The sequence below is a fragment of the Schistocerca cancellata genome, chromosome 2, assembly GCF_023864275.1.
Source record: "Schistocerca cancellata isolate TAMUIC-IGC-003103 chromosome 2, iqSchCanc2.1, whole genome shotgun sequence".
In the NCBI taxonomy this organism is placed as follows: domain Eukaryota; kingdom Metazoa; phylum Arthropoda; class Insecta; order Orthoptera; family Acrididae; genus Schistocerca; species Schistocerca cancellata.
The window spans coordinates 745,481,559-745,491,631 of NC_064627.1; the positions used below are offsets into that span (position 1 = coordinate 745,481,559).

A 10,073-nucleotide genomic window follows, 5' to 3' on the forward strand; every position below is an offset into this window, starting at 1 on the left:
ATGGTCGGCAATGCCTATATGAGACAATAAGTGTCTGGCGTAGTTGTCAGATCGGTTGCTGCTGCTACAATGGCAGGTTATCAAGATTGAAGTGAGTTTGAAAGTAGTGTTATAGTCGGCAAACGAACGATGGGACACAGCATCTTCCAGGTAGCGATGAAGTGGGGATTTTCCCGTACCACCATTTCACTATCTCCGACATCGCTGCGGCCGGGAACACATCCTGCAAGAACAGGACCAACGACGTCTGAGGGGAATCGTTCAACGTGAGAGAAGTGCTACCATTCCGCAAACTGCTGCAGATTCAATGCTGGGCCTTCAGCAAGTGTCAGCGAACGAACCATTCAACTCGCCTGGGCCCGTCGACTCCGACAACGGACTGTTGATGACTGGAAACATGTTGCCTGGTCGGACGAGTCTCGTTTCAAGTCGTATCGAGTGGATGGACTGTGAGGGTATGGAGACAACCTCATGAATCCATGGACCCTGCAAGGGACTGTTCAAGCTGGTGGAGGCTCTGTAATGGTGTGGGGCGTGTGCTATTGGAGTAATATGGGACCTCTGATACGTCTAGAAACGACTCTGACAATTTACATGTACGTAAGCATCCTGTCTCGTCACCTGCATCCATTCAAATCAGAATTATATATTAATACCTTCAGCTGCTGACGGGCGTTGATCTATTTCAACGGGGACAGGTGAAAATGTGTGCCCCGACCGGGACTCGAACCTGGGATCTCCTGCTTATATGGCAGACGCTCTATCCATCTGAGCCACCGAGGGCACAGAGGATAGTACGACTGCAGGGACTATCTCGGGCACGCCTCCCGCGAGACCCACATTCTCACCTTGTATGCCCACACACTACATTCGTAGTGTCCCTACCCAACACACTCATTACTTGTGGAAGACATTCTTACCAAGTCCCGTAAGAGTTCGGGTAATATGTGTGCGTCCGCACAGAAGAGGAAGGGCATGGCCGGTATTGCCATAACTATATACTTATATGGATATGGTGTCTGTTCTTTTGGACATGTCCGAACGAACAGACATGTCCGAAAGAACAGACACCATATCCATATAAATGCATCCATTCATGTCCATTGTGCATTAAGTCGGACTTGTGCAATTCCAGCAGGACAATGCGACACCCCATACGTCCAGAATTGCTACAGATTGGCTCCAGGAACACCCTTCTGAGTTTAGAACTTCCGCTGGCCAGAAAACTTCCCAAATATGAACCTCATTGAGTATATCTGGAATGCCTTGCAACGTGCTATTCGAAAGAGACCTCCACCCGCTCGTACTCTTACGGATTTATGGACAGCCCTTCAGGGTTCATGGTGTCAATCGCCGGCCCGTGTGGCCGTGCGGTTCTAGGCTCTTCAGTCCGGAACCGCAGGTCGCAGGTTCAAATCCTGCCTCGGGCATGGATGTGTGTGATGGCCTTAGGTTAGTTAGGTTTAAGTAGTTCTAAGTTCTAGGGGACTGATGACCACAGATGTTAAGTCCCATAGTACTCAGAGCTATTTGAACCATGGTGTCAATGCCCTCCAACACTACTTCAGACATTAGTCGAGTCCATGCCACGTTGTGTTGCCTCACTTCTGCTTGGTCGCGAGAGCACTACACAATATTAGACAGCTGTACCACTTTCTTTGACTTTTCACAATATTAGCCCTGTTACGTGTAAAATACTGTGTCACTATCAAATTAGTCTGCGGCTATAAAACGAAGCATGTTATTGTAATTGATCAGTGATGATTCCGATGATGAATTACTAGCAGAGGATGTACAAGAGGAGGACAGTGTGCAAACATTCACTTGCTGCTCAGTTGTTCTTAACACACGTGCCAGCATTATTAATGGCTGTTAATTAATAAGTTTTCGAAGACAGTAGCTCCCCGGCACTTTTGTTTCTTAAGCTGAAGATATTACTATTAAGTGACGTAATTGAACTCACACGCTTACCGAAATGTAAATACTGTAAAGACTACCGAGGTAAAACAACACCATCTCGACCAAGGAAAGAAAATAGTGTTAAACAGACTTAATCTTCAAATTGGGTTGTTCTACACTGTACTCGCACAATCCATTTCTTTATACAGTTTTGTCTACTGCAAATTTTATATTCGTTTGCTTAACACCAGTTCGGAGTATTTCAAAACTAGAATTTTCAATTTTAGCTGCAGGCTAGGTAGTGACAGTAAAACATTAGTGGAATACTAATTTATCGATACTTGGTGATTGTGCCCAGCTTATGGAAGAAGATGATATGCTAAAGGAAACAACCGCATGTGTTCAACGGCGCGCCAGCAGAGTATGAAGAGAACTGAATGTAAGTAAGGCTGTGATTGCTTAGTCCTACGGTTTTGTTGCTTTTTTTCGTTGTTAAAGTATATACATTCTATAAAGAATTGCATAATCGAAGATAGGAGCCTGCTCTCTAAATACGTCGTGTGACTTCCAAGCTTATCACTAATTTTATAAGGTTGATCCCAATTTTAATATTTTATTAGACTTTCAGTTCCTGACTAGAAACGTGAAATTGACTCCAAACTATAAAAAACAGAAGTAATGAGATTTTTATTTTTAAATTTCTGCATTTCAGTTGGAAGAGGACTGTCCTATTTGCCATGACGATTTTCAGATAGTTATGGCCATAAATATGAAGAAATCTGCGAATTTGATAAATGTACTCAACTTCTGTAGTATCGACATAACCATATTCTTTGTAAGTCTGTTCCTGAGACCACAGACCTTGGTCAGAGAGGTTAGTTTTACTTTGTCAGAGTAGCAGTCAGTGTATGTTACACAACCTTGGTTTGAGAAGGATGGAAGCTGGCCTGCCGCGTAGTGGTGGCAACATTATTTAAAAAGAATTTTGTAATAATATGTTTTAAGGAATATTGAAGATATTGAGGAATCATTAATGAAACAACAACAAAAACTTTTAAGGCAATCCAGTTTTAATTTATATTTGTGATTGTGTATTTCCTTATTGTTAGAACATTGTGTGTGAGTGAAGTTTGCAGTAGAAGTTGTATAATGCAACATATGATTTTTTTCTTATAGTTGAAACAAGTGTTAAGGAAAGTAATTGTACAGAGGAAAATTATTAAGAAATATTTTGCTAACCAGTATAGTTGTGAGAACTTTATGAAAGAGTGTACTGTTGTTATGGTTTAATGAAGTATAGATTAACTTGGAGTCTTTGTTCTCATTTATCAATCGTTTAGTTCCTCATTTTCCACTCTTTACCTTTATGAATACGTTTGTATACTCGCATTGTCATCGCGAGCTGTGGGCTGCGGAATCATTTTTACGAAAAGTGATAAGATACCGTCTTGCTTTGCACATCACAACTACAGTAAATGAAATTTTATTTTTGACTGTTTCATCGTTATCTTAATAGTAACAGGTTGCAGAATAGATGAGCGTTCCATGCGCACAGTTAGGCCAGCAACTTAAATTATCATCAAAATTCAAGGCTGTTGTCAGGCACAGTGATTGTCAGAGTGTTATTTGTGAAAATGATATACTAAGTCAGAACCTTAACATCAATAGAAGATCTTAGTAAAGTGCTATCGTGAGTTTTCAAGCAATTTTATCAGAAGTCACATGCGTTAAATTTTATGTTCATTTGCTGTGTAATTAAATTAACAGTTCTGGTACAGTCATTGTTTGCAAGACTAAAATAAAGAATAAAAATATTCAGGGCCAACATTTTAATCTGAGTCATTTGTTTTTCAGTCAAATAAACTAAACTCCGCCCGAACAGGCCATGAAGGCCCAACGGTACTAACCGGCTTCCGTGTTATCCTCAGCCCACAGGCGTCACTGGATGCGGATATGGAGGGGCAAGTGGTCAGCACACCTCTCTCCAGGCTGTTTTGTCAGTTTACACATTTCCACATCAAAATAATATTATATATTTGTCAAAGACCAACTTGACACAAAGACGAGTTTAAGAAGTTATAGGCCAACATTAAACTTTCACAGTTACACCTCCATTACGAATATAATTATTAGATTGGAGTTAAAATTTTTTACATAATTTAAGTAGGTTTTTTTTCAACTAGAACTTTTGGGTTGAGACGCCGCGGTCATATATGAAACTATTTCCCGACGTTCGTCTCCGCCTGCAGGATACATCTTCGAAGTTGAAACGGCAACTTCATCAGGAGCTCGAGTGACCCCCGATTTCCGTGTATTGTCAGTCTCCTTTCTTGTAAATTTGAATTACTACTGCAGTGTTCCGGTTTTTGGGGACATTCTTCCTGCACAAAGAGCCTGTAAATATTTTTTTTAAAATTAGTCTTGTATCACTTTTCTTCCAGTTTTAATCAATCTATTGAATCTCCATCACCTTCAAGCGCGCCGGCCGCGGTGGCCGTGCGGTTCTAGGCGCTTCAGTCCGGAACCGCGTGACTGCTACGGTCGCAGGTTCGAATCCTGCCTCGGGCATGGATGTGTGTGATGTGCTTAGGTTAGTTAGGTTTAAGTAGTTCTAAGTTCTGGGGGACTGATGACCTCGGATGTTAAGTCCCATAGTGCTCAGAGCCATTTGAACCAACCGACTTAAGGCGCCTGTCCTTCCTTCGTATTGTCCAATGCTTTGATACATCTCATTTTTCATTACTAACTATTTACGTTTATTATTCCTCTCTTGAATTGTACCTACAGTTAAAGGAATATTCGAATGCTTGTGAAAATTTTTGTCTGTTGTTAGCTGTTGTGTTACTTACACTCTTAACTTTTTTTTTCAGTAAGAAGCATAATGTACCACATGTCATCTGTCTAGAATCTCGACGCCTTCACGAGAAAACAGCTTGTGCACCCTGATGTGGTCTTACAGAATCATTTTCAAGCGCAACCACGCGTAAGTATTTCTTTGTTTGATCGTACGGCACATACCCCAGTTTTTCTATAGTAGACGCTGTACTGGAACCATATACAGAGTGGACATAAATAAAACCTACAAATTGCAGGGACGGATTCATCACTGGAAATGGATGAAAAAAGGTCAAATGAACATGTTTCCAGAAATTGACGGTGTGCGTGCAACGACAACAAACCGTTCTCGAACACGGTACAGAGCTGCATCGCATCCACGTCAGAACATACGTTCAAAGTGATCTCCACAGGATGCATGCACGCGCTTACACGCACACACGTCGCACCACGGACTTCCTCACTCTTTCACTTAGACCATGTTGGCGGACCACTTGTCTGGAGTTTTGATTGGTCTCAGTATCCCGAGTACGCACAGTCCGCCGCCTCCCTGCACGTTCTTTTGTCTGATTGGACTCATGATGATACGAACGCCCAAAAAGGCTTGAAACGTTGTGTAATGCGTTTCGTGTCTGTGAAGGTACTTGTTCTGATATAGCTGTGCTGCCTCTCGGCCCTTTTCGTCGTTTAGAAACTGCTGTGTTGCCGACGGATCCAGTTCTCCAAGGGGCCCAACAAATCCTTGTCACAGGTGTCTCTCTGACCTTCCATAGTTTCAGAAGCAAAATATATTCGAATTATATGCGGAGATACCGGGTCGGTAAGGAGGATGTTCCAGGACCTTCCACAGGAATTTCTGAACCAGCTCGAAAGTCTTCTTGGTCGTACTTCCAGCCTCATATCGTTAACCCACCGTGAGAAATACTGCTCTCCGTACATCTCTTTCATCTTCCAATAAATTTGTGAAACATGCTCCCCGAGCTTTAGACGCTTCGGATACCGGTGGGATGCCAACCCGACTGCCACCCGTCATGTGGCCCGACAACCAGGAGTAATGGTCTGAAATGCCATTTTATTTGATATCAGGACCCCTTTGGTTGTCCTTCCACGGCACCCTTACAGCACAGCGGTACGTCCACGATATTCCGCGTCCCGTTTTGTTTCCCTTCATGCAAGCCATCCTATGCTTACATTTCAGAAAGATAAATCCCGCCCACAAGCGGTAACAGTTTTTACTGACCGGCAAGATCGTCGTATCTCTCCCCAGTTGAGAATGTTTGGAGAATAACAGGTAGGGCCCTCCAACCATCTCGGGATTTTGACGATCTAAAGCGCCAATAGGACAGAATTTGGCACGATATCCCTCATGAGGACATCCAACAACTCTGCCAATCAATGCCAATCCGAATAACTGCTTGCATGAGGGTCAAGGGAGGACCAACGCGTTATTAACTTGCTCCATATGAGAACATCTTTCCCTTTAATCTTTCTGAAACTCTAATTATTTGTTTTTCTGTAAAGATACACACCATATCTACCCATTTTACCCATTTCCCACCCATTCAGATAATTCCTTCGTGGTGCGTCATTTTTTTTCTTTTTTTGTCTTAGAGTACATCTTTTGAAGGTATTTGTTTGTAGTGTCGCTTGATACGGAAATGAAACGTGGATGATAAAAAGTACAGAGAAGAAGAGCATTTAAGTTTTTGAAATGTGGTGCTATAGGAGAACGCTGAAGATTAGATGAGTATATCGAATGACTAATGAAGAGGTAATGAATCGCAACGGGGAGAAATAAATTCATAGCATAACTTGACAAAAAGAAGGGTTCAGTTGAAAAGACTTATCCTGAGACATCGTGGAACAGTCAGTTTGGTAAAAGAGCGAGGTATTTTGTCGGTAATAGTTTGAGAGAGTTCATCAACGCTTGACGGGAATGAAAAAATGCAAGTGGATGTACATTTCAGCAGTAATGTGGGGACTTGCACAGGATAGACTGTCTCGGAGAGTTGCATCAAACAAGTCTTCCGACAGAAAATCACAACCACACGGTAAAACAAGAAAGTTGTATGCTTTTGTTGGTTGGTAAACTGCAAGGGGTGAGTTCAGGCGTCTAATCGGAAAGGGCTTTCTCCTTTCATCGCTTTCCACGTGTTGTACCTCTGTTGAGCAGGTGACTCTGTGTGTGTGTGTGTGTGTGTGTGTGTGTGTGTGTGTGTGTCTGTGTGTGTGTGTGTGTGTGTGTGTGTGTGTGTGTGTCTGTGTGTGTGTGTGTGTGTGTGTGTATCTTTGTAGAGGGGCTCATTCGAACTCCATATGCTATGTCCTAAATGCTGGGTAGCTGGCAGTTAATTGCTCACCAAAGAATTTTCAGCCCGTAGCAATTGGGTCCCCGCCACCCCTAAAAAAAATAAAACCATAGACATTGCAGCCGGTGGGGTGGCGTGCATGTCTCAGCGATACAGATAGACGTACAGTAGATTCAACCACAATACAGGATTTCTGCTTAGAGGCCAAAAGAGGGGACTGAAGAGAGGTAACAGCCTATTTAGTAGTTGCAGGCTCAACATTCTGAATGATTGTCCGATCTGGCCTTTTAACGTCAAGCAAAACAGCCTTGCTGTGCTGGTACTGCGAACGGCTGAAAGCAAAGGGAAACTACAAAAATGGTTCAAATGGCTCTAAGTACTATGGTACGTAACATCTGAGGTCATGAGTCCCCTAGACTTACAACTACTTAAACCTAACTAACCTAAGGACATCACACACATCCATGCCCGAGGCAAGATTCGAACCTGCGACCGTAGCAACCGCGTGGTTCCGGACTGAAGCGCCTAGAACCGTTCGGCCACTACGATCAGCGGGGAAACTACAGCTGTAATTTTTCCCAAGGGCATGGAGATCTACTGAATAGTTAAATGATGATGGCATACTCTTGGATAAGATGTCACAGAGGTAAAATAGTCCCCCATTCGGATTTCTGGACAGGAACTGCTCAGGAGGATGTCGTCATCAGGAGAAAAAAAAGCTGGTGTTTTACGGATCGGAGAGTGGAATGTTAAATGCATTAACCAGGCAGGCAAGTTAGAAATTTTAGAAAGGAAAATGGAAGATTGAAGTTGGATGTAGTGAATTTTGGTGAAGTTCTGTGGCAGGAGGAACAGGACTTTGGTTAGGTGAATACAAGACTGTAAATACAAAGTCAAATAAGGGTAATGCAGGGGTACGTTTGATAATGAATAAGAAAATAGTAATGTGGGTAAGCTAATGTGAACAGCATAGCGATCGCACTATCGTAGCGAAGATAGACACGAAGCCAACATCAACTACAGTGGCAGAAGTTTACATGCCAATTATCTCAACAAATGATTGAGAGACTGAAGGTATGTATCATCAGAAAAAGACATTCTTCAGTTAGTTAAGGGATACGAAAATTTAATTGTGATGGTATTCGATAGTAAGAAAAAGAAGGGAAGGAAAAATAGTAGGCGGAAACGAAAGGAATGAAAGACGAAAGGAATGAAAGAGGAAGCCGTCTGGCAGAATTTTGCACAGAACATAAGTTAATCATAGGTAACACTTGGATTAAGAATCACGAAAGAAGGATGTATACATGGAAGAGACCTGGGGACACCAGAACGTGTCATATTCATTATGAAACGGAATGACAGAGTGTCCGGAACAAGATTTTGAATTGCAAGACATTTCCAGGGACTCTGAAAACAATTTATTGGTTGTGAAAGGTAGATTAAAACTGAATAGATTGAAAAAAGGCAGGAAATTAATGAGATGGAGCTTGGAGAGGTTGAAAGAACCAAAGGTAGTTCAAAGTTTCAGAGGGAGCATTAGGCAACAATTTACTAGAACAGAGGAAAGATATACAGAAAAGACGAATGGGTAGCTTTAGAAGCTAAATAGTAAGGCAGCAAAAGATCACATGAGTATAAAAGACAAGTCCTAGAAGAAACCCTTGAATAACATAGGAGATACTGAATTTAACTAATGAAAAAGAAAGAATAAAAATACAGCAAATGAAGCAGGCGAAAGGGAATAAAAAGTCTAAAAAATGAGACTGACTGGAAGTGCAATATGGCTAAGCAGAAATGCCTACAGGACGAACGTAAGGATTTAGAAGCATATTTCAATAGAGGAAAGATAGATATCGCCTAAAGGAAAAGAGGCCTTTGGAGGAAAGAGAAACAGCTGTATGAATTTCAAATGCTCAGATGGAAAACCAGTCCTAAATAAAGAAGGGAAAGTTGAAAGGTGGAAGGAGTATATAGGTGGTCTATACAAGGGAGATGAAGGCAGTATTACAGAAATGGAAGAAGACGCAAATGAAGATGAAATGGAAGATATGATACTGCGAGAAGAATTTGGAAAGCACTGAAAGACGTAAGTCGAAACAAGGCCCCGGGAGTAGACGACATTCCGTTAGAACTGCTGATAGCCACTGGAAAGTCAGCCATGACTAAACGCTTCCGTCTGGCGAGCAAGATGTATGAGACTGGTGAAATACTCTCAGACTTCAAGAAGGATGTAATAAGTTCAATTCCAAACAAAGCAGTTGCTGACAGTTGTGACAGTTACCAAACCATCAGTTAATAAGTCATAGCGGCAAATCACTAACACGAATTCTTTAATCAGTTTGGATTCCGAAGAAATGCAGGAACACGCTAGACAATACTGACCCTACGACTTATCTTAGAAAATAGGCTAAGGAAAGACAAACCTACTTTTGTAGCATTTCTAGACTAAGAGTTAGGCTAAGGAAAGGCAAATCTACTTTTGTAGCATTTGTAGACTAAGAGAAAGATTTTGGCAATGTTCACTGGAATGCTCTCTTTGAAATTTTCAAGGTGGTTGTTGTTGTGGTCTTCAGTCCTGAGACTGGTTTGATGCAGCTCTCGATGCTACCCTATCCTGTGCAAGCTTCTTCATCTCCCAGTACTTACTGCAACCCACATGCCTCTGAATCTGCTTAGTGTATTCATCTCTTGGTCTCCCTCTACGATTTTTACCCTCCACGCTGCCCTCCAATGGTAAATTTGTGATCCCTTGATGCCTCAGAACATGTCCTACTAACCGGTCACTTCTTTTTGTCAAGTTGTGCCACATACTCCTCTTCTCCCCAATTCTATTCAATACTTCATCATTAGTTATGTGATCTACCCATCTAATCTTCAGCATTCTTCTGTAGCATCACATTTCGAAAGCTTCTATTCTCTTCTTGACCAAACTATTTATCGTCCATGTTTCACTTCCATACATGGCCACACTCCATACCAATACTTTCAGAAATAACTTCCTGACACTTAAATCTATACTCGATGTTAACA

The 10,073-nt window shown here is 41.9% G+C and overlaps 1 non-coding gene across 1 annotated transcript; it reads right to left on the reverse strand.

The window, feature by feature from the left end:
- Window positions 1–709: 709 nt before the first annotated feature.
- Trnai-uau (transfer RNA isoleucine (anticodon UAU)) lies at window positions 710–784 on the reverse strand. The gene has a single exon. It is a non-coding gene; the product is annotated as a tRNA-Ile (tRNA).
- Window positions 785–10,073: the final 9,289 nt, after the last annotated feature.